The sequence below is a fragment of the Dasypus novemcinctus genome, chromosome 19 (assembly GCF_030445035.2).
Source record: "Dasypus novemcinctus isolate mDasNov1 chromosome 19, mDasNov1.1.hap2, whole genome shotgun sequence".
Classification (NCBI taxonomy): Eukaryota; Metazoa; Chordata; class Mammalia; order Cingulata; family Dasypodidae; genus Dasypus; species Dasypus novemcinctus.
Genome location: NC_080691.1, coordinates 14,309,145 through 14,334,973, shown reverse-complemented (window position 1 = coordinate 14,334,973; position 25,829 = coordinate 14,309,145).

Sequence of the window (25,829 nt, the reverse complement as noted above, 5' to 3'; positions counted from 1 at the left end):
AAGCTGCCGTCACTCCATTCCTGACGCCCTGGTGTCTAACGTGTCATTTTCTCTGGCTGATTTCAAGATTGTCTCTTTTATCTTTGATTTTCAGCAGCTTAAATGCGCTGCATTTTGGTGAGATTTTCTTTGACTTATCCTGCTTGGGGTCGACTGAGCTTCCTGAATCTGCAAGTTATTTCTTTCAACGAGTCTTGGAGGCTTTTAGCCATTATTACTTGAAGTATTTTTTTATGACTCAGTCTCTCTCCTGACTTCTAGGACTTGTTACCCCCACTTTACCTTCAACGTCACCCCAGGTCCCTGAGTTTTGCTCATTGCTCTCTGTCCTCCCACTGGATTGCCCTCTATTCCCTGTCTCCTCCTCTGTCACCCTCTTCTCCTATTAAGCCCATTTGGAGAATAATTTTCGGGAATTGCATTTTTCAGTTCTAAGACTTCCACCCAGTTCTTTCTGTATATTTTTTATACTTCTCTGTTGAGAAACGAGGGTCTTCGGGGCAGATGGGCACAAGACAACTGTCTGGTGACAATGGCATGGGGTTTCGAGCTCCTGGACCCCACCCTGTCAGTCTCAATCTGTGAGGAGGCGCCAGCAGGGGACACTTCCAGAAGAGAGCAGGAGAAGGAGCCACGAGATACAGCTCAGAGGCTCCTCTGGGCCAACCCGGCAGGAGGAAAAAGAGCTCCTGGGCTGAGCGGAAGAATCCCAGTTTTCACCTTTTTCCACTTCCCAGGGGTTTGTTTTGCTGTTCCAAACAATCCTGTGATCTTTGCAAAGATGTCAAGATGTCCTGCCGACCCAGAGATTCGTGTTTGAGTCTCAGCTCGTCCATTTTCTGAGTGACTTTGGACAGGTGAATTTGCCTCTCTGAATTCCAGTTCCCACAACACATACAGTGGGGCTAAAGAAAGAACCAATGTCATAGGATTGAGGTGAGACAAATAGACTCTGATGGTGCATATAGCATAAAGCCTGGCACATGTGCACATACACCACACAGATGCACACAGACACACAGAGACTCACACACATGGATGCACATACACAGACACATACAGAGACACACACAGAGATGTATGCACACACAGATGCACACAGAAATGCAGACACACACAGAGATGCACACAGATGTACACCCAGAGATGCATGCAGATGCACATATACACACAGATGCACACACAGATGCACACACACACAGAGGTACACACAGAGATGCACATACACACAGATGCACACACAGATGCATAGAGATGCACATACACACAGACGCACAAACAGATGCACAAAGATGTACACCCAGAGATGCACACAGACACACACACACAGATGCACACACACACAGATGCACACCCAGATGCCCACATAAATGCACACACACAGATGCACATACGCAGAGATGCATGCACAGATGCATGCACACACAGACACACACACAGATGCACACTCAGAGATGCACACAGGTGCACACAGATGCACACACACAGGACCCCATAAGTCAGACTTTGCTTATGAAGAGAACCGTGCACTTTCCAGTACAACAAAGAATGGCTTCCCATAGCTAATCACCCCCAAACCCATTCCATTATTAGTTCCTAATTGGATATGGCTGTCGATCCAATTACCCAGGTCTCTATAAGCTACAACCTTGAGCTAAAGTTGTTTTCAGCCACGTTTTCAACCTGGCTGTGTTTGAAGGATTTCTCAGAGTTGACCTCAAGGTTGGCACAAGCTAAAGTGAGAAGTAGCAGTGGAAACCTTGTTTTACTCCAAGCTCTAATTAATTACAGTAGGCCACCACAGTCTGATGAGTATTTTTCCAACTGAATGAAAAAGTATATTATGTTGGTTTCTGAATCCAAAAAAAGTTTGCCATTTAAATAAGACATGATACTTAAAATATTAAATTCAGTAAATTCTAGAACCTTATACTATTCATCTAAAGCATCATTCAGAATATATTTGCATGTATAAGAAATTTATCATTATTTTTCTCTACGATGCAAAAGGCTGGTATTTTCACTTCTGATCCTGAACATTAAGAGATTGGTTTGAGCAGAAGAGAGAAAAATAAGTGGAATGTTCCTGCCTGCTCACGGCTTGGGAAATACATAACAAAGAAACCAACAGCAGCCGGACTAGGTAGAAACATCACCTCCATCATTTGTGGTGCACTTTTAATCACCACGTGGCTTTGAGAAGGTCACCCCTCCGCTGTCCACTCAGCCACGAGGTTAGAAGTCACAATGGAATGCCTCAGAGTCAACACCAATCACCACAGGAACGCTGGATGTATTATCTGACTGCAAAATGCAGGGGTTCTGAACCATTTTGTTCCACGGACCCCTTTGCCAGTCAGGTGAAATGAATACTACTCTAATTTATTTATTGCATATATTCCTAAGTGAAGGAAACGCTGGATTTCAGTTAGAGGTCAGAGACAATAAAGATAAGTTGATTTTTCCCAATTCAAGCTCACAGACCCCCTGAAATCTTTCCACGGACCCCTTGGGGGGTCTGTGGCCCCTGGTCAGGGACCCCTGCTGCAGCGGGAATTGCTGTCTTCTTTCCCTAGGTCTCCACGGTTTTAGTGGGGACATCTGTAAGTAAACAACATTCCTGCAGGCCTCCCTAACACAGAAGCTGCTGGTGCCCTTCTCCAAATCTCCCCAAGAGTCTCTCCCTTCCTGGAATGTGGAAGGACCCTGATTCCAGGCCCTGTCTGTGGGCAAAGCCGTGCCCCTGGCCCTGGCCCAAGAGGGGTGGCCACTGGTGACGTGTGGCAAGGAAGGGAAGGCACGGTGGGCGGCGATTCACCACTGCTTACATCATTCGACCCCGCCAGCGTGCCCGAGCCCCCTCGGCCCCCAGGCTGCGCGGCCCGCAGCCCCCGCCCCAGCACTCCCGCCCTCCTCGCCCGCTGTCCTCTCCACTGGTGTGGCCGGCTCGCTGTACCTGGACACTGCCAGGCCTGCTCCCCTCTCAGGGCTGGGCACTGCTCGCCCCTCTCAGGCGCGGCCGCCCACACACTTCCTGTCGGCGTGCACCCCAACGCCAGCTGCTCCTGGAGGCCGTGGCCTCCTTCCAGATGCTGCAGCCACCACAGGCACTCTCCAGGCCCCGGCCCTACGTCGTTCTCCCTAAGACTCTGCCCGGCTGGACTGAACGCGCAGGTCCGTCTGCCCACCCCGCCGGGCACATGCGGGCACCCCCGCCTGAAGAGGGGAGGCTCGTCTCTTGGTCCAGGACATGCCCCCGGCCTGTCCAGCAGCAGGTGCACCACGAATGCTGTGCAATGAGGGGGAAGTGGGTGACTGCCCACTGCAGAAACCCCGCTCCACGCCGCGCCACCGGCTGCCGCCCCTGCCCACCTGCTTGGGAGAGGGCCCCAAGCAGACTTCTACACCTTCCTGCTCGTTGCTGTTGCCTCGCACACGAGCACGTCCCCAAAAAGCCCCCTGGACCGGGGGTGTGAGGCACCCCCTCCGTCATCCTGGGCTGTCGCCGCCACACTGTCCTTGGCGTCACTCCGGGAACTGCATCCCGCCCTGTGGGTGGTGCTCACGGTCCGAGCGGCCGGCAGTCATTTCACCAATTCCTGAAGTGTTTGGGGCGCAAAGATTTTATAGCTACCTCTAGACAATTTGGCAATTTTCTTCCATTTTATTTCTTCTATTTTCTGAACAGAAATCAATCTTTTCTAAGGGAAACAGAGAATTGCTTTTTACTCTGAGGCCAAGCTCTCAGGTCACTCTTTGAACTGAAACATTTCTTTAGTTAGGATTTTCGATGAAGCACATCGCCTGTATAACTTAAAGGACGCTTGACCCAAGCGCGGGCCTGCGCGGCCTCCCTACTCAGGGGCACGCTCGCCGCCCTCCTGCCCCTTCCAGCTTGCGGCTCCTCGCAGAGATGCCCCCGCGGAGGGGCCCGCCAGCGAACGGTCATGGTCTTGCCGTCTGCATGGGGGTCACGACCCACTGGAGCGCAGGCCAACCTCCGAGCTGGCGGCACCTCCGCGCGCCCTTGCACCGTCGCCCACGTCCCCGTCTACGGCGGTGGGGGGCGGGAGGCACGCCCACAGCTGCACACTCCTCTGTCTGGCAGACACGGCAGGTGGGTGTCGACCGACGGCGGTGGGGGCACGTCCATGCGCCACAGGTGCTTCCTGAGCACAGCTTGCACCCTTGGCTCCTGAACTACCATTGGCCGTCCACCGTTCAAGAACGACGCAACGAGGAACCACAGCGAGCGGTGCTCCCATTCCCGGCCACCCACTCATCACGGGTGGCTGAGCTCCCGCGGTGCACCAGGGCTGCTCTGGGGCCTGGGGACACAGCGGTGGAGGAGGCAGGCGAGATGCTGCCGTCGCGAGGCTGCTCCGGGAGGGGGACTGAGCACAGCCACGCCGAGTGGTCGGTTCCACGTGAGACGCCAAGTGCTGGGCCACGGCAGTGTGTCCGCAGAGCGCGATGACCTCCAGGAGGCAGGGGGCCTTGCAAATACCTGCGGTGGAGGGGACGATAAGGACAGAGGCCCTGGTGTGCGAGGAACACGTGGCGGCCCACGTGGCTGGGGGGAACGAGGGGCGGGGGAGGGGGGGAGTCCAGGGGGAGGCGAGGCCAACGGCGGAAGCCTCTGGAGGCCATCGCGGACTTGGGCTTCTCACCCTGAGGGAGCTGGGTGCTGGAGCGGGGTGGGGCAGGGCACAGACGAGAGGGACAGGCTGTAGCTGATTCTTGCTGTTTAGATTAGACGGTAGCAGGCAGGGAGACCCCTAAGGCCACCGTTCTCTGCTGTTAAAGTTGAAAGTTCTCTGTACCCATTTCCTCTTCAGCAACACTGAGGGAAGCTTTGTCCCACCTGCATGCCAAGACAGGTGTGAGGATTACCTGCATGCCAAGACAGGTGTGCGCCAGCGCCAAACCCGCTGTGAGAATTCTGGCACCATAACTTACTAGCTGGTGACCTTGGACCAAGTACTTAATTTCTCCATGTTTCAGTTTCCTGTTTGTAAGGTGTGGGCCCTAATTGTTTGACCACTTACATGTTGTGATGATTCAATGAGCTAGTCCATAAGAGTGTTTAGAATAGGCAATTAAACATGTTTGTACCGTGTGACCAAGCAACTGCATCTAGGGCATCTATGATGAGAAATGAAATGAAAACTATGTTTTCTCAAAAACTAGGTTTACACGGTACCCAAAGTGACACAGAAACTTTATCTATAATAGCCAAAGGGTGGAGTGAGCCCAGCTGTCCTTCAATAGGTCAATGACTAAACACCTGTGCCATATCCATGCGATGGAGAGTACACGGCAATGGGAGGGAAAAACCTGCTGATACATGCACTGACTTGAAGGACTTGCTGGGGAATTATACTGGATGAAAAAAAAAAAAAGACTTACCAGAAGGTTCCAAACTTTATTACTTCATTTATATAACATTATAGAAATAACAAAAATTTAGAAATATAGAACAGATTAGCGGTCACCAGAGAGTGGAGAAGGGAGAGGGAGGAGGTGGGTGCAGCTGAAAAATTAGATAAAAGGACAAGGGGAGAGATGGTTCTGGCGTGGGGACTCATCATGGTGGATAGATGAACTTGCAAAGGTGACAGACTGTACAGCACTTCATAACCTTAATAAAAGAGCCTAAGAAAAACCAGGGAGATGCGAGTAAGATCAGTGGATTGTTTCAATGTTACCATCTTGGCTGTGATACTCTACTATAGTTTTTCAAACTGTTACCAGTGGTAGACATGGTAAAAACTAGAGGAGAGCTTCCACTGTATTTTTCCCTAAAATTTTATGTGAATGTACAATTGTCTTAATAAGGATTTCGATGAAATATTCTGTAAATATGGCAATAGGACCAAAAATATACCTCTTTCTCCCTGCACTGATACTTTCTAGTTCCCAGACTTTCCAGATTGTTTTTAAGGAGTGTCCCTGTCTGGAAAATTAGTCTGGCAGGCTACAATATAGAAGAGCTAGGAAGTCCATTTTACGCCCTCTTGGTCCACCCGGTGTTTTCTGGGACTTCTAGATGCTGTCCTCCTGGAGGAAAACGTCAAGTGTCTTCTCTTCTTGCTTTCTCTCAAGTGCAGTGCCCCAGGAGGACATGCCAGCTCTTTGCTCTGGCAGGTGAGCCTCCATCCCTGCGCTCTGGCCTCTAAAGCAGCCCAGCTGGACCCTGGCGACTGTCGTCCCATATTCTCCACTGGGTTAGGCCATGTGGTCCTCGTGCAGCATCTGAACCTCCCTGTGGCCCACGATGGTCGCAGCTGGAGCTGCTTCAGGAGGAGCCTGAGCATCGTTCTTCCAGAATGGAAGGGATTAATAAACATGTCTTGGTTCAAGTTATTCACTCAGACAGTAATATGGCTATCACAATCACAAACACCTGGAAAATTCAGGAAACTATAACACCCTCAGGGAATTCAGTTTCAAGACCTATTAAGCTATGCCCTCCCCTTGTAGTTTAGCTATGTGGGGATGTGGTGCCTATTCATTGTAATTCAACCAGTTGGGGAGTAAGGTGATATAGCTCATGGATTCTAATCAGCAGAAAATATTTAGAACAGATAAAATTCAATAAAATTCTAAGTCGAATGCCACACAGTTGATCAAGAAGACCAGAATGGCCAGGCAGAAGACACAGAGCAGTGAGTACATGCCGATCTCCAGGTCAGTTAGCCCCCAGAGGTCACCAGGACTGTTGGGTGTGGGTAACTTCCCGTGCGTGGGGAAGCTCGTGAGGGCGTCTGGACCACTGCTCTTGAGTAGCTTCTTCCTCTTTCCCTCCATGGGAGATGGCGGCGTTGTGCTTTTGTCGGCACTTTCCCCTTGGCCAACAGATGTGCCATGTTGGAACCCCTCCTGAACTGCCCTCTCCTGGTTTCCTTCATTCTCTGGGATTACCAAGTGTTCCAGGTCCCTAGGTTGCTCAAACCAAATACAATGAAATGTGTCGGCTTAAAAAAATGGGAATTTATTCACTCACAGTTTTGAGGCCAGGAAAATGTCCAAATCCAGGCAATGCTTTCTTCCCAAAGACCTGCTGCTGGTGATCCTGGGCTCCTCGGCCACACGGCAAGGGACATGGCAGCCCCTGCTGGGCTCCCCCTTCTCTGCTGGGTCTCGTTGCTTTTAGCATCCTGCTTCCAGGGCTTTCTCTCTCCCTCTGTCTGAGTTTCATTCTCTTATAAAGGACTCCAGTAGAGGATTAAGATCATCCTGACTGAGATGGGCCACACCTCATCAGAAGTCACCTCATCAGAAGTTCCTACTTACAACGGGTTTACAACCACAAGAATGGATGGGATTTAGGAACACAGTTTTCTAGGGTATGTACAGCTCAAACCACCACACCAGGTCTTTCTAGTCCTGATTTATGCCATCATCATCAGTGGCGTCTTCTGTGCTCATCAATATTTGGCTCAAAATTGGCCATGACGTTTCCTTTAGCTGGGCAAGGACACTTTCTCTTGGTTTTCTGAGATCATCATTTCTATCTTTGTTTTTTAATTAAAGGAACAAAAGGAATGTGCTATAGCTAGATGTATCTGTGTTCGTGTTTAGAACACTGCACACATGCATATTCTTTCTGGTTCATTCACTATAAAGAGAGTAAAAGTCGAGCACCTACATAACTAAGTGGTTACAAAACTAAGTTGTTCAAATTACATACGTTGAATTATTACCATTTTCAAGACGACTGAGTTTACTTGTGGCTGTAAGATGGAGATCTTATTAGTGCTGTGAAGACCAAGTAAGTTAATGCATGCTGAGTACTTAATAGTTTTCAAGATGTTATGAGTAATCTGGTATCTGAGACCACTGAAATAGTTTCTTTCTGAATTTAGTTTTCTTAACCTTCCAAAACTTCATTGTGCTCGCCAGTCTCTGTACATTCAAGTGCATCATTTCTATTTTAAGCAAATACCTTTGTCCTTCACCCTCTGCAATGACAACTGACCATCTGGACTGAATATTTGAGTGGAAAGACAGGGCCATTTCATCCAATGATAAGAAAGTAATTAAAAAATCCTTGGGACCTTCAATGTCAAGGGTGTCACCAAGTGATCACTGAACAAAACCTAAGAACTGACTATTGCTTCCTAAGGAAAATGAAAAAAGCACATTATGTTGTAATTAGGTTACTTCAAATTTGCAAACTTAAATGTAATTTCCTATGTAATATTCTTCAAACATACAGAGAATAATAAAGTCCTATGTTTTCTCATCTTGAACAATTTTTGGGATACCTTGACCTCGCATCACTAATGTACTTTAGCTCTACTGATGTGAGGAACAAATAATACACCTTAATAAAGGCACCAAAGTGTACATTAATTTATTGCATGCCATGCTACAGAATCCAACTTTGACCTTCCCAAAAACATTTAAAAGATGAGGCAATTTATCTGAATCAATTTCAGGTGCAACTAATCAGGCTACTGCTCAAGATTCTATCCCATTGAACATTCTTTATTGGGAAACCAGTGCTGATAAAGCAAAACAAGCACCTGCTGGAATGACCTGGGAAAAGATGCCTTACAAGGTGGTATCCCTGGCATCTTCATAATTGCCTTGATTAAAGTTTACAGATGGCAAAGGGTTTTAGAGTTGACAATAACTGCAGTAAATGCAATTTGGTGCCTATTAGCCATGTTCGTTAGAGTGGCCTAAATACAATTTCCAGGTATCAAAACCACCTGCTTTGGGAAAAGTAACGACCTGAGAGCCTTGTGCGTGGTCCAGCAGCAGACTGCACTCAGCACAGGGAAGCGCAGGGGAAACCAACAGCACCTGGACAGGTGTGGCTGACGTGCAAAAGCCTAAAACAGGAAAGTTTACCCAAGCCGCCAAGTTCTTTTCTCAGAAACAAGACACGCTGGTAAGAAGCAGGAAGAAGCTTCAGGAATCACTGGGCCTCGCTGCAAGTCCCCGAGGCGCCTGACCCGCTCAGTGCACGTGCACACGCACACACCCTGCACAACGGCGGTCACGCAGATGCTCACGCGCCTCCTGGCACCAGGGCAGTGGCAAGGACGGGCCCGCTGCTCCTGCACAGGGTTCGTCCTGGCCCCCGACCCACCAGGGTCCGGCCGTCCTCCAACTTAGCACCAGCTCTCTCCCCTCAGCAGCTTCTTTAACTTCGGATGGAAATGTTCCACTCGGACCTGGCTTCCCTTCCAGTTTCATCAGCAGCTTAGTAACAAGTCTCCCTGCTTAAGTACTAGCCATGAGGACTTATTTTTAATTCACTCCCCTATGCCAGGACAAGCACTGTTTTTCCAGTACTGGGTACGAAACACTACGGAGAGACGCAGGCACAGAGCAAAACCTCTTGTTTGACTTTTTCTCTGAGCAAGTTGGCCCAGTCCAGGAAGAAAACTCAGCGGTCAGGCTTATGCTCAGCAGTGTGGGTGGTGGGACTGGTGGAGGGGAGGGCAGGGATGGGGGAGCCAAGAGAGGGCCCTGGACAGCCCCAGGTGTGCGCCGGGAACTCCCTGACTCTCTGAGCAGCTGCTGAATGGAGCAGGCATTCTCTGCGGAGGCCCGAAGGGCCGTGCCGTCCTTCTCGTCCTAAGCTGGCTCCCTCGGTCACGGGATCGATACTTACCAGGAGACCTACGAGGACCAGGTTAAGCTCTAAGCTCTGGGGAAACAGTGGTGAGTGCCACCCACTCAGCCGTGATGCTGGGAGCTTCTATTTTGAAAAGTGGATACCAGAAAAATAAAGCGAGTGGGGTAGATGCTAGGACTGAGGCTCTGGCCTCTCGGTGTGAATTCCTACTCGTTCTATCATCAGTAGAAACCAAGAGACTAAAATCAGGTTCGCGAGAGGGCCTGTGACTCAAAAAATCCAGGAAGTCAGCATGCTTGGTATCCTGAAGCTAGTTCTGTGAGTGTGGCGGTGAGCGGAACAAGTGCCCCTAGGGAGCCACGCTGGCCACAGGGGAGCTGCTCCCTCAGTGCACTTGGAAGTGGGGAGCACAGGGTGGCCCTGGGGAGCACAGGGTCACCTCTGACACCTGGTAACACAGCCTCAGGCAAGCCACAACCCTGTGAACCTCAGTTCCAGTAGCTAGACTAGACGGCGCTCATTGTCAGCATCACAGAGTTACCCCCGAAGGCCCAATGGGGGGGAGTCTGAATGGGACGAGGTGCTGCTCCCAAGCCTGATGCAGCACCGTGGGCTCTACTGCATGGGGCCTCGGGGAGAGCAGCTCTCAGCAGACACCGTGGAATAAAAAGTCCACGCTGCACACTGTACCACCCAGCTGGCAAAGGAGACAGATGGGCAGACAGATGGAGGGATAGACTGTTGATAGAGATGGACAGTGATAGAGGCAGGTGCTTGATGGATAAACAGACACACGGGCAGACAGAGCTAAGGGGTAGAGCTAGTGAGAGTGTAGAGATGGATGAGAGAAGATAAGAGAGCATAGATGCAGGTAAAATAGCTAACGGGACGTGGACATGACGGCGACGTAGACAGACACAGATCACACAAGGGGTTACTCTATGTACTGACCTGGAAAGACTCCAGGAAAAAACACTAAGTGAAAGGAACACTTGCAGAAGTGTGTATAAAGGATATTATCGATGATGCAAGAAAGAAAAACAGAACAAAACCTATTCCAGTTTGCTTACATTTTCATTAAAAAAAGGAAGAAAACCAGAAAATGAACAAACATAGGCAGCGTTGGGAAGAATCAGATCAAGATGGACAGGACTGTGGAGAGACTTCTCAATGTGTACTTATTATTGATTTTTGAACTCAAATTGTGTTACTTTTTTTCAAAGAATAAAATGAAGTTTAAAAATCTAGTACTGCTTTTCTCTCTGACCTCCTTCAGCCCAGAGCACTTTCTGCAGTACTTCAGCATCAGGACACAGAGAAAATCTAATTTTCTGGGCTCCTTGAATCAGGGTAAATTAAGACTGCTTTCTTCTTATTGAGTCGGCCAGCTTTTCTGGGTGGCGTTCACCTGCCGCCATCTGAAGAAGCTTTCCTTTCGAGGAGAACATGCCTCCCAGTTGAACCAACAAGAATATTTTCTTAGGCATTTTACGAATAAACCACAATGGAGGCAAAGTTGCTGAATAATTCAGTTTGTTAAAAAAAGGAAAGGTATCATCCCATCATGTGTGTTTTACCATATCTTCCCCAGGCACACACACTGCTTATTGGGTCACTCACTGGCAGGCTCTGCTACAAGGGAAGCAGCTGAGCTTAAACTTTTGACTATTCAGCCTAGCTTTTGGCTTCTGTTGGCTGCAGAAAGAAAAACAAAAAGAGGAAGGCTTAAAGATCTGGAGAGAAGCCAAAGGGAGATATGATCAACCTGCTAGTAGCACCTTCTTCCCTGGAGCTGACGAAATCTCAAGGGCCTCTGGGAACTCCCCCTTCTCCGTTGCCTTTTTCTTTCTTTCCTTCTTTTTTTTTTTTTTTTAAAGATTTATTTATTTAATTCCCCCCCTCCCCTGGTTGTCTATTCTTGGTGTCTATTTGCTGCGTCTTGTTTCTTTGTCCGCTTCTGTTGTCTTCAGCAGCTCGGGAAGTGTGGGCGGCGCCATTCCTGGGCAGGCTGCACTTTCTTTTCACGCTGGGCGGCTTTTCCTCCTGGGCGCACTCCTTGCGCGTGGGGCTCCCCCACGCGAGGGACACCCTTGCGTGGCACGGCACTCCTTGCGCGCATCAGCACTGCGCATGGCCAGCTCCACACGGGTCAAGGAGGTCCGGGGTTTGAACCACGGACCTCCCATATGGTAGACGGATGCCCTAACCACTGGGCCAAAGTCCGTTTCCCCTTTCTTTCCTTCTTTATCTCACCCAAAGCAAGGAGGCACATCTAGTAGATGAGACCCAATTAAGTTAGAGCTACTGAGAATGATCGTGGCAGGAGAGCTAGCGCCCCCCTGAATCTTACATTCTGCAGCACCCCCATGTCATGTGGGTACATTTAGCCCAGGGAAGGTGAGGGAAGTGACTTGTGCCACTTTGGGGACACGGCTTTTAAGAACTGGCTCTGCCTCTTCCATGCTGTCTGGCCCTGTCCTCCAGCTAGACGCAGCCATCAGTGGGGGCACTGGGCCACGGCAGCGCCACGGGCTGGAAGCAGTCTGGGTCTCTGGGTCTCTTGCCTTCCACGGAGGACCCTGCCTGATGCCGAGGAACAGCCACTGCCAATGCGCGGTGGACAAACTTGCCTCAGGTCCATCAGGGCTGTCTTCGTCTCGGCGGTGGGCACACTCCAGACTAGACAATAGAAATGTCTAAATCTGTGAGTGCTGACTCTCTGCCAGGCACCGCTGCACTGACGTAAGTGCTGTGTAGGTTTTCCATTGAATTCTCAGGACAACTATGACCTATGATTATCATCCTCACTTTGCGGATGAGGACACTGAGGACTAGAGAGGTGAAGTACCTTGTCCAAGGTCACACCAGCAGTGGCGGTCAGGTGTAACACCTGGGCAGTCTGATTCCAGGGTCCGCACCCTTGTCCCTGACCTTCCATGGATGGGAGTTGCGGTTTACCAGCAGGAGAGCTGAGAAGGACTATCGTAGAGATGAACAGGGAACTAGGGAGTCAAGTAACACTGAGCACTTCCTGAAGGCCAGGCCTCGTGCATCATGCATTAATTACTTAGCCCTAACCACTACACTATGGGGTAAATACTACTTTTAGTCCCACTATAATTTTCTCAGGCTGAAGTGCTAGTAAGGAGCCAGGTCAGGTCCACCTGACCCCAAGCCCGGTCTGCTGGTACCTGTGGACACTGCTTCCCCGAGGGCCGGCCAACCCCTCCCCACCACAAAGATCTGGCTCAATGGGGCAGCAGGCACACGACCTCTCCAAGCGCTTCCACTCTCAGCCTCCTACCTTCTGCTGGGGGCCACTGGGATCCTCCAGCCCTTGATCTGGCTCAGCTCCGGGTCTGAGATCTCAATCTGCAGAGGGAGTCTGGGGGCCCAGATGGTGACCTCTAACTGGGAGGTGAAGTGCTGGTGGGTGAAGTTCCCAATCGTGTCCACTTTGCTCTTCATCTCCTTCCCATTCACAAAGACGGAATCGCAGTTTTGGAAACCTTTCGGGAAGCGGAGAGTCCTGAGATGCATCAGCAGGAAGAAGCCAAACAAAAAATCACAACAATGAGAGTTCATGAGCCACAAGAGCCCAGATTTACTAGACACCAAGACAACCAGAAGAATATGACTCATAGAGAAGCAATTTGTAGGTGCTAATTAGTGGCAGAGACTGATAAATGGATTCCAGGAAAACCATTTTGTATTACCTCAATGCTGACAAGTAAGACCATAAACATAATTTAATGGAGTTATATAACCTCTCTTGCCTTTTTCTCTCTTTTTCTTTACCAGGTGTTCTCAATTCTCCAGTAATCAAATCCCAGGTGCATCATATTTTATTCTTGCACCGTACTTTTAAGATGCATAAAAGGTGGCCATATGTTACTAAAATATCACTTTATTCAACCCATAAAGGGGATCCATTTTGAAAAAAATCAAGGTACCTTGGTACCAGATTAAAATCCTGGTAGGCAAAATGCTCATGGAATGCAATGGGAACAAGGCTGTAATTATTTTTGGCCCTTTCAATGACAATTCTGCAGCACAGAAGTGAGTGTGTCACATCCATCACGGCCTCTGACTCAGCACTCGGCCCTCTCTAACATGCAGGCACTCACGGGTTAAGGATTAGACAAGTAAAGCCCCCATTTCACTTCATCTCTCCTGGGTCGCTGGGAAAATGTCCTCTGTGTGTCTAGGCTGGGAGGGGAAGGAAGAAGCAGGCAGCACTTCCTGAGCAGAAGACAGAGAATCCAACAATCATCTCACCCAGAACCACACAACTGCAAGGGGCCCCCTGTCTGACACGAATGGCTCAAGGTCGCATGACTCTAAGGGGCACAGTTTCAGGCTCAGGCTCCTGGCAGGGCTCCCCGCCTCAGCGAATGCCGCCATCACGCAGACCGTACTGCAAGCCACAAACTCAGCGGGCTTTCTCGATACTTCTCTTCCTCTCCTGAATTTCCGTTCTCAGCTCAGGTTCCCTCCTGAGCCCCAGACACACATGCCCAGCTGCCTCCTTGACATCACCAGTTGACTGGCACAAAGGCTTCTCAGATGCTGCAAGTCCAAAATGAAACTCACGATACCCACGACCCTCCACGCAGCACCTAGCACCATAGCTCGTCCAGCTGTAGAAACCAAAACCACATGTCAGCCGGAGCCCCTCGCACGCCCAGCTTCACAGCCAACACTGCGTCGAGTTCTGTGGGTTTCACTCCCGACTCCCTCTCGAGCCTGCCAATTGCTCTCCATCTCTGCAGCTGTCACTGAGCCCAGGCTTCCAGCACCTTCTACCAGGACATTTGCCACTGCTTCTCAACTGGCCTCTCCACTTTCCTCCTCCCACTCTTTCCCACACCTGCCAGAGAGCCCTTCACAGCATGCAAGTATAACCCATCATTCCTGCCTGAACCCTCCCGTTAGGTTCCCGGGATCCCCGTCCTGGCCCTCGGGCTGTGCACTGAGAAGGGGGCAGAGACAAGATGGCTCGAGACAGAGGGAAAGGCCTGGGGATGCCTGCTGGGATCTTTCCTGCATGGAATAGTAGAGAAGGTAAACTGAATATAGGCAAATCAGAGGCAAGAGGGTTCCCAAACATATATTCTTAAGAAAAGATAGTCCCCTTACATTAAATCCCTTACAACAAAATCTCATAATACATGGGTTGTTCTCATTTACTTTTTTTTTTTTTTTTGAGGTACTGGGGCTGGGGATTGAACCCAGGATCTCAATTGTGGGAAAGTGTGCTCAACCACTGAGTCACATCGGCTCCCCTGAGTTGGTTCTTCTTCCATTTGTTTGCTGTTGTTTGTTTTTTTTGTTTTTAGGAGGCACAAGGAACGGAACCCAGGACCTCCCATGTGGGAAGCAGGCGCTCAACCACTTGAGCCACATCTACTCCCCTTCATTTACTTTATTTTGAGAAATCAAACTTTACCTGGGGACGAGCATTGACCTGAAACACTCCATGGAGTTTATCTCAGATCTGTTATTTTCTCCCTTGGTAGTGTCATGCCCGAGGCTGGTAAGAACCAGCCTTGCAGAAATCACTTGAAGAGCAACACGTGGGGACTTCCCACATAGCTCCTGGCACAGAAGGAGCTTGGAAGTTAGCCTCCCAGACGCACATAAGAAAGAAAGAAGTAAGCTGACACTCAGTGACATTGCTTGGGCCCATTAGAGAAATGCGGTGGCAGGGCCAATGTCCTCCAGATACCAGAAGAGATGGGTGAAGCCGGAGAGGAAGGCGAGCCTGCTAGTCTGGAGCAGAAGCGCTGGAATGTACACTGGAAGGAGCCCTGCCGGGGAGCTGCGGAGCGGGATGGGGCGCTGGGGGCTGGGCGGGCCCCGGCATGGATGGAAACGTGCGCACCGCAGGCTCGGGGGCTCTCCCTCCAGCAGCCCCAGCAGCTTCTCACAGCATGAGCCTCCTGGCCAGCCAGGAAGAGGCGAAGCACCACCCCTGGGAAACAGCCCCACCATCCCCACAGCTGCAGTGACCCAAGAACCCGGGGGCCAGGCTGCCACAGCGAGCACAGCAGGACAGAGACCGAAGGAAACCAGGTCCTGGACAACCTGACCAGGCTACCGGACCGGCCACCCTGGACCTGCTCGACGTGGGGATTGGTCGGGCAGCTCTCGTAGGTGTTCTTGTTAGCCGGCTTGAACCATGGCGTTCCGCTGGCTGCAGCCAGAAGCGTCAGAACTGAGTACGTTTTGTGTCACTCCTGAGGGCGCTAACTGAACTTGGTACTCCCTCAACTCCATCAGCCCTAGGTCGCCTACCCTGCCTGCAGCTGCACGTGGGCGCCTGCCCTTGCTACTTGGACTGTATTGCATGGCCCTTTTCATAGGACCATTACCGACTGGACTGGGTCGCTCAAAAAGCCATGTCCAAGTCCTCACCCCTGCTCCTCTGAATGTCCTCCCGTTTGGAAACAGGGTCTTTCAAGATGTGACTGGTTAAGGTGGGGCCACACTAGGTGGAGATGGGTCCTAATGCAATATGGCTCGTCTTTCTAAGAAACTGGATGCAGACGGGAGATCGCCATGTGGCCAATGAGGCAGGCGGGTCACCACCAGGTGCCAGGAGAGGCGGGGTCCTTCCCTACAGGCTCCGGAGGGGAGTCTGGCCTGCTGGCACCTGGAGCTGGGACTTCTGGTCTCCAGAACTGGGGGGCCATAAATCCCCATGGCTTCAGCCACCTGCCTGTTGTACTTTGATAGAAGAGCACCAGCAAGCTAAGCCACACACACTGGGCTGCTCTGTGCTCTGACACACATTTTCCTCCACAAACTCCCCACTCTCTGAATGGTCTTGGTTGTGAACCTCCTTCTTATCTCAGTTCCCCACCTGAAGGTACTTACTTGATGGTAACTAACTTAGGGACTGAGCTCTCTGTGTGTCACGGAGCAATTGAGAGTGTGTGAGTCTGGGGTGGGGACAGGAAGTGCCTATCCTGATATTTCAGGGCCCTTGGGGCCCCAAGAGGAAGGAGAGCCAAATGCTGTAAATCCTAATAGGACAAGAGCCAAGGAAAGCATGAACCTTGAAACAGAAACAGGCTGATTATGCCTTTTTTTGTCTTTATTTTTTTAATGTTATATTAAAAAAATATGAGGTCGCTATATACCCCCCAACCCCCTCACCCCACTCCTCCCCCCATAACAACAACCTCCTCCATCATCATGAGACATTCATTGCACTTGGTGAATACACCTCTGAGCACTGCTGCACCTCATGGTCAATGGTTCACATCATAATCCACACTCTCCCACAGTCCACCCAGTGGGCCATGGGAGGACATACAATGTCTGGTAACTGTCCCTGCAGCACCACCCAGGACAACTCCAAGTCCCAAAAACACCCCCACATCTCATCTCTTCCTCCCACTCCCTACCCCCAGCAGCCACCATGGCCACTTTCTCCACACCAATGACACATTTTCTTCAATTACTAATCACAATAGTTCATGAAGAGAATATCAGTGTGTCTACTCTAATCCATACTCTATTCCTCCATCCTGTGGACCTTAGAATGGTTGTGTCCCATCCACATCTATATGAAAAGGGGGCTTAGATTCCACATGGATGCTGAATGCACTTCTCCTGCTTTCAGTTGTAGGCGCTCTTGGCTCCATGGTGTGGTGGTTGACCTTCTTCACCTCCATGTTAGCTGAGTGGGGAAAGTCCAATAAACCAGAGTGTAGGAGTTGCAAGTATGTTGAGGCTCAGAGCCTAGCTATCACATAGTCAGTCCAGAGATTCAGGTCCCCTGGGTATACACTAAACCCCAGCACCAACTACAGTTCTGGTAAAAGTAACAGGAGAGGCTTGTGGACAAAGATCAGATCTGAGTCCAGCTCCATCACACAGAAACACAAACTCCAAAGTAGGGCCAGCTGACATGGCACTGAACTCCATCTGCCATGATCATAGAACCTGTGGGTCTCTGTAGCCCTCAGAAGAACCAATACTTGGGGTTGTATCTACTTTATTTGTCTCTGGGACTTTGCTCAGGTGTGCATAAGGGCAACCCCTCTGATAACCTCCCAGCTTTGTTGGAGACTCATAGCCATATAAACTCATTTGTCCTTTCCATTTCCCCCTTTTATTCAGGTCAAAAAGCATTTTTAACTCCTGATATTATACGTAGACTGAGATATTCTGATGGTCTGAGTTGAACCTTTTATTCGAGGTCATTTTCTAGTTACATCATCAGCTGGTACTTGGTAGTAATCCCTCGGCGCCAGGGAAGCTCATCCCTAGGAGTTGTGTTCCACGCTGGGGGGAAGCCAATACATTTACATGCTGAGTTTGGCTTCTAGACTGGCCACATTTGAGCAACACAGAGGCTCTCAGGAGGTAACTCTTAGGCACCCTGCAGCTCTAGGCCTTGTTCTTATTTCAGGTGCACAGGTTTACAAGCATAGTCATTAGTATCAGGGGCTCATTGTTGGACCTTCCTTCTTTTTTGGTCTTTGCCATTGTATTTGGGGGATTGTTGCGGTTCCTTTAGGGACTGTAATATAGCTCCCCTGGCTAGGAACTCAGCACTCCCTCTGTTGTTGTTTTTAATTGTAACCACTATGAAAATATCCAAACATTTTTATGTACCTTGGATATATGCCCTGTAGAACTCCCTGCCAACCATGTGTCCCCTGTCAGTAACATCCCACACCAGTATTCCTCCCCTGCCATTGTTGAACCTCTCTGTGATCCAAAACTTCTTCAAAAATGAAGCCCAATATATTGCCAGGTTGCATTAATAGTAAAATGGAATATAGTAATGAGTTTAAAGGTTATAGAATACATATTAATTTAGAAAAATTAAGGTAAAAGTAAATTGGGCTATCAAAAAATTTTAAAATGCAAAAGCTTTGTTTTGATGTTTTGCTTTCCATCACTGCAATAAGTGTTGCCCTGATGCCTTTTTAATGTTTGAGCATGTGCAAGATGGCCTGTAAATGTCATTTTTGGGAAGGTGTCTTTGGAGAATAATACTTTTACTGCCGAATTAGCATGCCTGCAGCTACATTTCCCAAGGGTAATGGAGGCAAAAGGGACCCTTGTAATGAAGGCATGGCCCCCTGGGAATCCCATAAGAAACACCACTGCTTTGCTTTCTACTTAGGGGAGAAGCAAGAGTTTAATCTGTGTGCCCATCCCCACTGAGCTTGCCACAGTATTGATCCACCTGTGCCCCTGCACTGCCACCCTTCACCCATCACCTTGCCCTCACCCTGAGACATGAGCTGCCATGTTAGAAAGGAGAAAGGCTACAAAACCAGACGGTATGTTTTTCACACATAGACAAAAAATGCAACTCTAATTTAGGAAAAGAAAAAAATTTAGCTAAACTATGTAAACAAAACAATTTGATATTCATTTCTCATCAGAATAAATGTAGTGTTCATTACAGAATTTAATAAAGTACTTGCACAGTTGTCTGGCATGCAGAGGTTCTAAAAAAAATCTTCAGTTTTCACCTTTCCTAGAAATAAAATATTATAAAAAATACATAGTAATATTAATAGTTATGATGTGTTAAGGATGTTAAGAACTTACTATGTGCGATGCATTTTTGAAAGACTAATTTTTAGAGCAGCTTTATGTATACAGTAAATTTGAGCAAAAAGCACAGAGTACCCTATACCCCTTTACATTCCATTGCACCCCAGATGCATTTTCCTCAGCTATTAACATGCTACATGAGTGCAGTACATTTGTTAAAACTGATGAGCCAATATCAATTGGCTCTATTAATAATAACTATTATTAATCAATAGTTAACCCATAGTTTACATAGGGTTCACCCTCTGCGTTCTATAGTTTTATAGGTTTTGACAAATGCATAACACTAACTATGCACCATCACAGTTTCACACAGAATAGTTTGCTAAAAATGCCCTGAGATCCACCTCCTCATCTCTGCCCCTTCCCTGATCCCTGCCACCAATTGATATTTTACTGTTTCTATAGTTTTGTGTTCCCAAAATATCATATACTTGGAAACATAGAGTATGTACACTTTTTCAATAGCATCATTCACTTGATAATATGCATTTAAGTTTCTTTCATGTTTTTTCATGGTTTAAGAATTTATTTCTTTATATTGCTGAATAGTACATCATTACATGGAGGTTCCTGTTTGTTTATCCATTCATCTATTGAAGGACATCTTATTTGCTTCCAATGTTGAAAATTACAAATAAAGTTGTGTAGTTGTTGTATGACCAGATGTTTTGATTCACTTGGAAAAATAACCGTGAGAGTGAATGGTGAGTCTTAGGTGAAGATTGTATATGATTGTGTAAGGTAAGATTCTTTGTAAGAAACTGCCAAACTGTCTTCCAATGTGGATGTACCAGTGTGCATTCTCACCAGCAAGGAATGCGAGTTCCTGTTGCTCCACCTCTTCACCAGCATTTGGTATTGTCAGTGTTTGGAATTTCAGCCATTCTAACAGGCGTGTAATGGTATTTCACTGTTTGAAGTTGCAAGGCCCCAATGATATATAGTGTTGAGCATTTTTCCATATGCTTGTCATCATAGATCTTCTTTGGTGATGTGTGTTTTCAGATCTTTTGCCCATTTTTTAACAAATCAATTTTATTGCTATATATTAATAAAGCATACATACATCCAAATTATACAATCAGTGGTATTCGTTGAAATCCCATATTTGTGCATTTATCACTTTAGTCACATTCTAAAAGCACTTTCATTATTCCAATAATAGTAATAACAAATAAAAAACATACAAACAAAACTCGTCACCTCTCAATCTCTCCATGCTTCCCCTGCCATACACAGCTGCTATTCTGTTCCCTTCTCTCTAGTTTATTTGTATTTATATTTTGTCAAAAGTCTTATATATGCAATATCATCCATATTCGTGTTTACATGAGGTTTTACTATCTTATGCAGCCCATGATACAGTTTTTAGCTTTTCTTCTAGTAATATACATGACCTTAGACTTTCCCTTTAACCACTGTCATTCCCATACTATAGCACTGCTAGTCACAAACACCATAATGTACCTTTCACCATTTCTACTCATTTCAAAGATTCACAAACAACCTCTTTTCAATTCTACACAGATTAACCCTCAGCTTTCCATTCTTTACTTCTATTTTTTTGGTGATCTATATCCTAATTATTAACTCCATGAGTTTATACAATACATTAATATTTAGTTCATAATAACACAATCATACAGTATTTGTCCTTTTGTGTCTGGCTTGCTTCACTCAACCTAATGACTTCCAGGTTTATCCATGTTGTCATATGCTTCACGACTTCATTTCTTCTTAGTGCTGCATAATATTCCATTGTGTGTATACACCAAAATTTGTTTATCCATTCATGAGTTGAGGACAACTGGATTGTTTGGCAATCGTGAATAATGCCTCTATGAACATTGGTATGCAGACGTCTGTCTGAGTCTCTGCTCTCAGTTCTTCTGGGTATGTAACTAGTAATAGTATTGTCAGGTGACATGGCAAGTCTATATTCAACCTCTTCAGGAATTGCCGAACAGTCCTCCACAGTGGCTCCACAGTGGCACCATTCTACATTCCCACCAACAGTGAATAAATGTTCTTATCTCTCCACATCCTCTCCAACATTTACATTTTTCTATCTTTTGATAGCAGTCAGTCTAATAGGTGTGAAGTGATATCTCATTGGAATTTTCATCTGCATTTCCCTAATTGCAAGTGAGGTTGAACATTTTTTCATGTGTTTTTTCATCATTTGTATTTCTTCTTTGGACAATTGTCTGTTCAAGTCTTTTGCCCAATTTTTAATTGGGTAGTTTTGTCTTTGAATTGTTGAGTTGTATGATCTCTTTGTATATCATGGATATTAAACCCTTATTAGATATGTGATTGCCAAATATTTTATCCCATTGAGTCAATTGCCTTTTCACCCTTCTGATGAAGTTCTTTGAGGTGCAAAAGTGTTTAATTTTGAGGAGGTCCCATTTATCTATTTTTTTTCTTTTGTTGCTCATGCTTTGGGTATAAGGTTTAAGAAACTACTGCCAATTTTCTTCTAAGTTTTAATGTTGTCACTCTTATATTTAGGTCCTTGATTCATTTTGAGTTAATTTTTGTATAAGGTGTAAAACAGGGGTTCCTTTTCTTTCTTTTGGATATAGATATCCAGTTCTCCTACAACCATTTGTTGAATAGGCTGCTCTGGTCCAATTGTCCTTTTTTAAAAACAAATTGGATTGTTTTTTTCTTACATTAAGACTTAAGAGTTCTTTGTAGCTTTTGTATACAAGTTCTTTATCAAATATGTTTTTTACAAATATTTTCTCCCAATTTCTGTGGCTTCTCAATTCATTCTCTTAACAGTATCTATGGCAAAGCAGAAGTTTTTCATTTTAATTTAGTCCAAGTTATCAATCTTTTCTTTCATGGATCATGATTTGTTGTTGTACCTAAAAAGGCACAGCCAAATCCAAGGTCACCAAGATTTTCTCCTGTGTTATATTCTATAAGTTTTATACTTTTAGATTTTACATTTAGATCTATGGTCCATTTAAGTTTAATTTTTGCTAAAGGTGCATGGTCAGTGTCTAGATGTGGATACCCTGTTGTTTCAGCATAATTTGTTGAACAGATTTTCTTTTCTACACTGAGTTATCTTTACTACCTTGTCAAAGAGCAGTAGTTCTATTTCTGGATCTCTATTCTGGTTCATTGGCCAGTTTGTCTATTATTTTTTGCCAGTATGACACTGTCTCAATTACTGAGCTTTATAGCAGGTCTTGAAGTTGGGTTGTCATGCATTGATTTTTAAACTTTGTACACAATTATACCCACGAAGTCCTTCAAATCATTCTGCATGTTAGGTGTTTTTCCCTATATTATGGATGAGAAAACTGATGCCCAGGAGAGGCCATTTGTCCAAGGAACAGAGCTAGCAAGAGTGTGGGCCTTCTAAATCCAGAGACATGTTTAATCAGTGGGCTATAGGGAGATGTGGCCCTGCCCTCTGTAGGATGGTCGTGAAGGAAAGGATTTAATTTCACACTGATATTTCTATTCAGCATTATTGAGGTATAATTCATGTACAATAAACTGCATCCATTTAAAGGCTTCAGCTCAAAGAGTTTTGACCATGAAACCACCACGACCATCCAGGCGCAGCACATCCGCATGGCCCGGAAAGGCCCCTGCTGCCACTCTCCAGTCCGTCCCTCCCTCTGCCGTTGGCCCCAGGCAGCCACTGAGCTGCTCCCTGTCATTAGCATGAGGGACAGGTTAGTTAGGGATTAATCAGAGAGTTAGTCCCCAACTCCAGGGAGAGGGGCAATAGCAACACTCAGGGCCGCAGACGGAGGGCGGACGAGGTCAGGAGCCCTGGAGCCTCGGCCCCTCTTCCCCTCACCATGTCTGAGCCGCTCCCCAACTCTGGCCCTCAGATTCCGCATCTGCACAGCTGAGGTCACCTAGACCTTCCAGCTCTGACCCTGGGCCATCCCAATATTTGTAGGCGGTTTATGGCAGTGGTTAAAAACAAGGCTTCTGGATTTAGAGACAAACTTCAGCACCAGCGACGTTTTTCTTAACATAAATATAATATAACATTCTCTGCTCAAGTTTCTCATCGGTAAAACAAGGAGAAGTCATTCATTCATTCCACAATTGTGTTCAATGCCTACTACAAGGTGGGAGTTTTCCAGGTGCTGGGAATGAAGCAATGAACAACAGTTCCTGCCCTTAACAACTGAGACAAATGGGAGAGGCAGGCACAAAAACAAGTAAAGTTATAGAGATATAATTCAATGTCAAGGACGGATTGCTTTGAAAGAAAAATAGAACAGGGTAAGTGAACACAGAGTTGACAGCGGATGCTGTTCCAGTTGGAGTGGGCAAGTCGTCTAACACTCTGAGAGTCAAGGGCTTCTCTCTGGCTCTCAATAGTATTCACTTTCTACCCGAAGGGACAAGGTCAGTGAAACCATTTACCTGCCCACTGGAAGAGATGTAGGTAGGTAGGTAGGTAGGTAGATAGGTAGACAGACAGACAGACAGACAGATAGATAGATAGACAGATGATACATAGATATGATAGACAAATGATAGATGGATGATAGACAGATAAATATGATAGATGCACAGAAGCAGATAGACAGGCAAAGCTACACAGGTGACAGAGGGATTACAGACAGATGACAGATATAAATGTCGATAGATTCCTATCTATGGCTCGAGCTATTTACCTATACCTGATTTTGGCTAAAAGTTCATACTTAGATTTGCATTTTTAGAAGTTGATCCATGAAATACAGTTCTAGCCACATGTGCCCAAGGAGGAGTGTGTATACAACTGCAGGCATGGACGTACAGATCAAATATCGAGCCATATTTGTCTCTGTTTATGATTCTGGATGCTTATATGTTTGTTAGAAGTATTGTAAAGTGAATTTGCCAAATCAAATCATTCTCCTAGAAAGTTCTAGAAAAGCCATGGCCCTGACCTGAGGAGCCTTCTGTCCGCCTTTCTATCTTCACGCACTAAGACCTGCTACCTGGACGCTCCCTCCTCTGTCCCCTCCTGGCCTGTAGTGTGAATCCTTTGGGGACAAGTGCGCCTTGCTAGGTTTCCCGTGGCCCGGGGTGGAGGCGCGGGGCTGCACGGGAAGACTGAGTACCGTGCTGAACAAATGAGGGCGCCTGGGGGCTGCAGGGCCGTCCAGCCAGTCACTGCAGGCCCTGCGGGCCCTCCCCCACCGGCCCCCCCCAGCCCGGGACTTCCCGAGGCCCTGGCCGTCCTGACGGGCCACGCGCTCTGAGGGACGCAGCCTCAGGGCAGTGGGTCACCAGCGACCTCGCGCACGGCGCTGGGCTCCCGCGCTGGACCTCGGCCGCCACGTGCCCCTTCTCCTTGGCGGGCCCAGCGCTCGGCCTGGGACGGACGGACGGTCCAGGCCTCCTGGCCAGGGCGGAGCCAGGGCAGCATGGGCAGAGGGACCGCTGCACCCCCTCCCGCTTCGTCCCACACCCGGCACCTCCGTGAGGAGCCCGACGTCCTGGGCCGAGGGCCACCGCCGGGACTGCGGGATCTGCGCCCCCGTCGTGGGGAGGCAGCCCAGGACACGGCCCCCGGAAGGCGCTAAGTTCACGGCGAGTCTGAGGTTAGACCCAGGCCGGGCTGGGCGGGCGACGTCGTGTGCCGGGCCCTGGGCTGGGCCCCGAGGACCCAAAGTGAGCAGAGGGGAGGCGGCCCGGGTGTGGACGGAGGTGGGCTCCGGGGACAGCAGCCAGGCCTCCCTGGCGCCCACCCGGGGCCAGGCCCGCTGGCTGCCGTCAGCCCCCTGACCTAAGAGGGGCTGCAGCTGGCCCCGAGTGACCGCGCCTGGAGCAGCCCCTCGCCACAGGCTCCCTGGTACCCCTCCCTCCAGGCCCCATTAGGTGGCACCAGTGCAGGGCGCAGGCGATTTCCCGGGACTCTGCGTGCTGGGCCAGCCCGACGGAAGAGACAGGAAGTGCGGGGCCTCTGTCCCTCGGGGCGGAAGCCCTGCCTGAGACAGCAACACGGCTTGCTTCTGCCTTTGCAGACAAGGGCTCTCAAGAAAGCCCCTCACCAAGAGCACCCCTGGCAACCCAGGGCCAAGTTCATGGCTGGGTACAAAGTTTAGCACACGCTTATCTGTGGGATGTGTTCACTTTAGCATTTTCTCCCTTGACACTGGGAGAACTAAAAAGCACCACAGCACTTGCTAGTTTAGGAAAAGATCCAGGACTCCGATTCGCACGCGGTGCCCCAAAGGGGATTAAGGCTCATTGAGGTGGTGAAGGCTCAGCTCACGGGGCCCCCAGCCCCTCACCCCAGCTCCAGCCGCAAACGTGGAGCCTGCAGGGAGCGGCTGGTAATGAGCTCCCGGGCCCAGGTGCTGGAGCCCTGGCTTAGGGGTTCAGGATTTGCATATAAATGAGCCACATAAAAGAAAAGCATTTTGGCAGGAAAAGCATATTCTCAGCGGGAAGAGAAAGAGAGATCTGCAGGGTGCATGTTTTCCAAACTTATTTTGAAACTACTTATGAAAATTTCTTTCAGAAAAGAAACTTCTATAAAAGAAAGCCATGAGCTGCAAACCCAAGGTGAAAAATCAGTAGCTGAGAGTTGCCCTCTGCGACTCCAGGAAAAGGGGATGTAAATACAAAGGGGGGCCTTTCTCCCACCTGCTCTGGACCCCGAAAG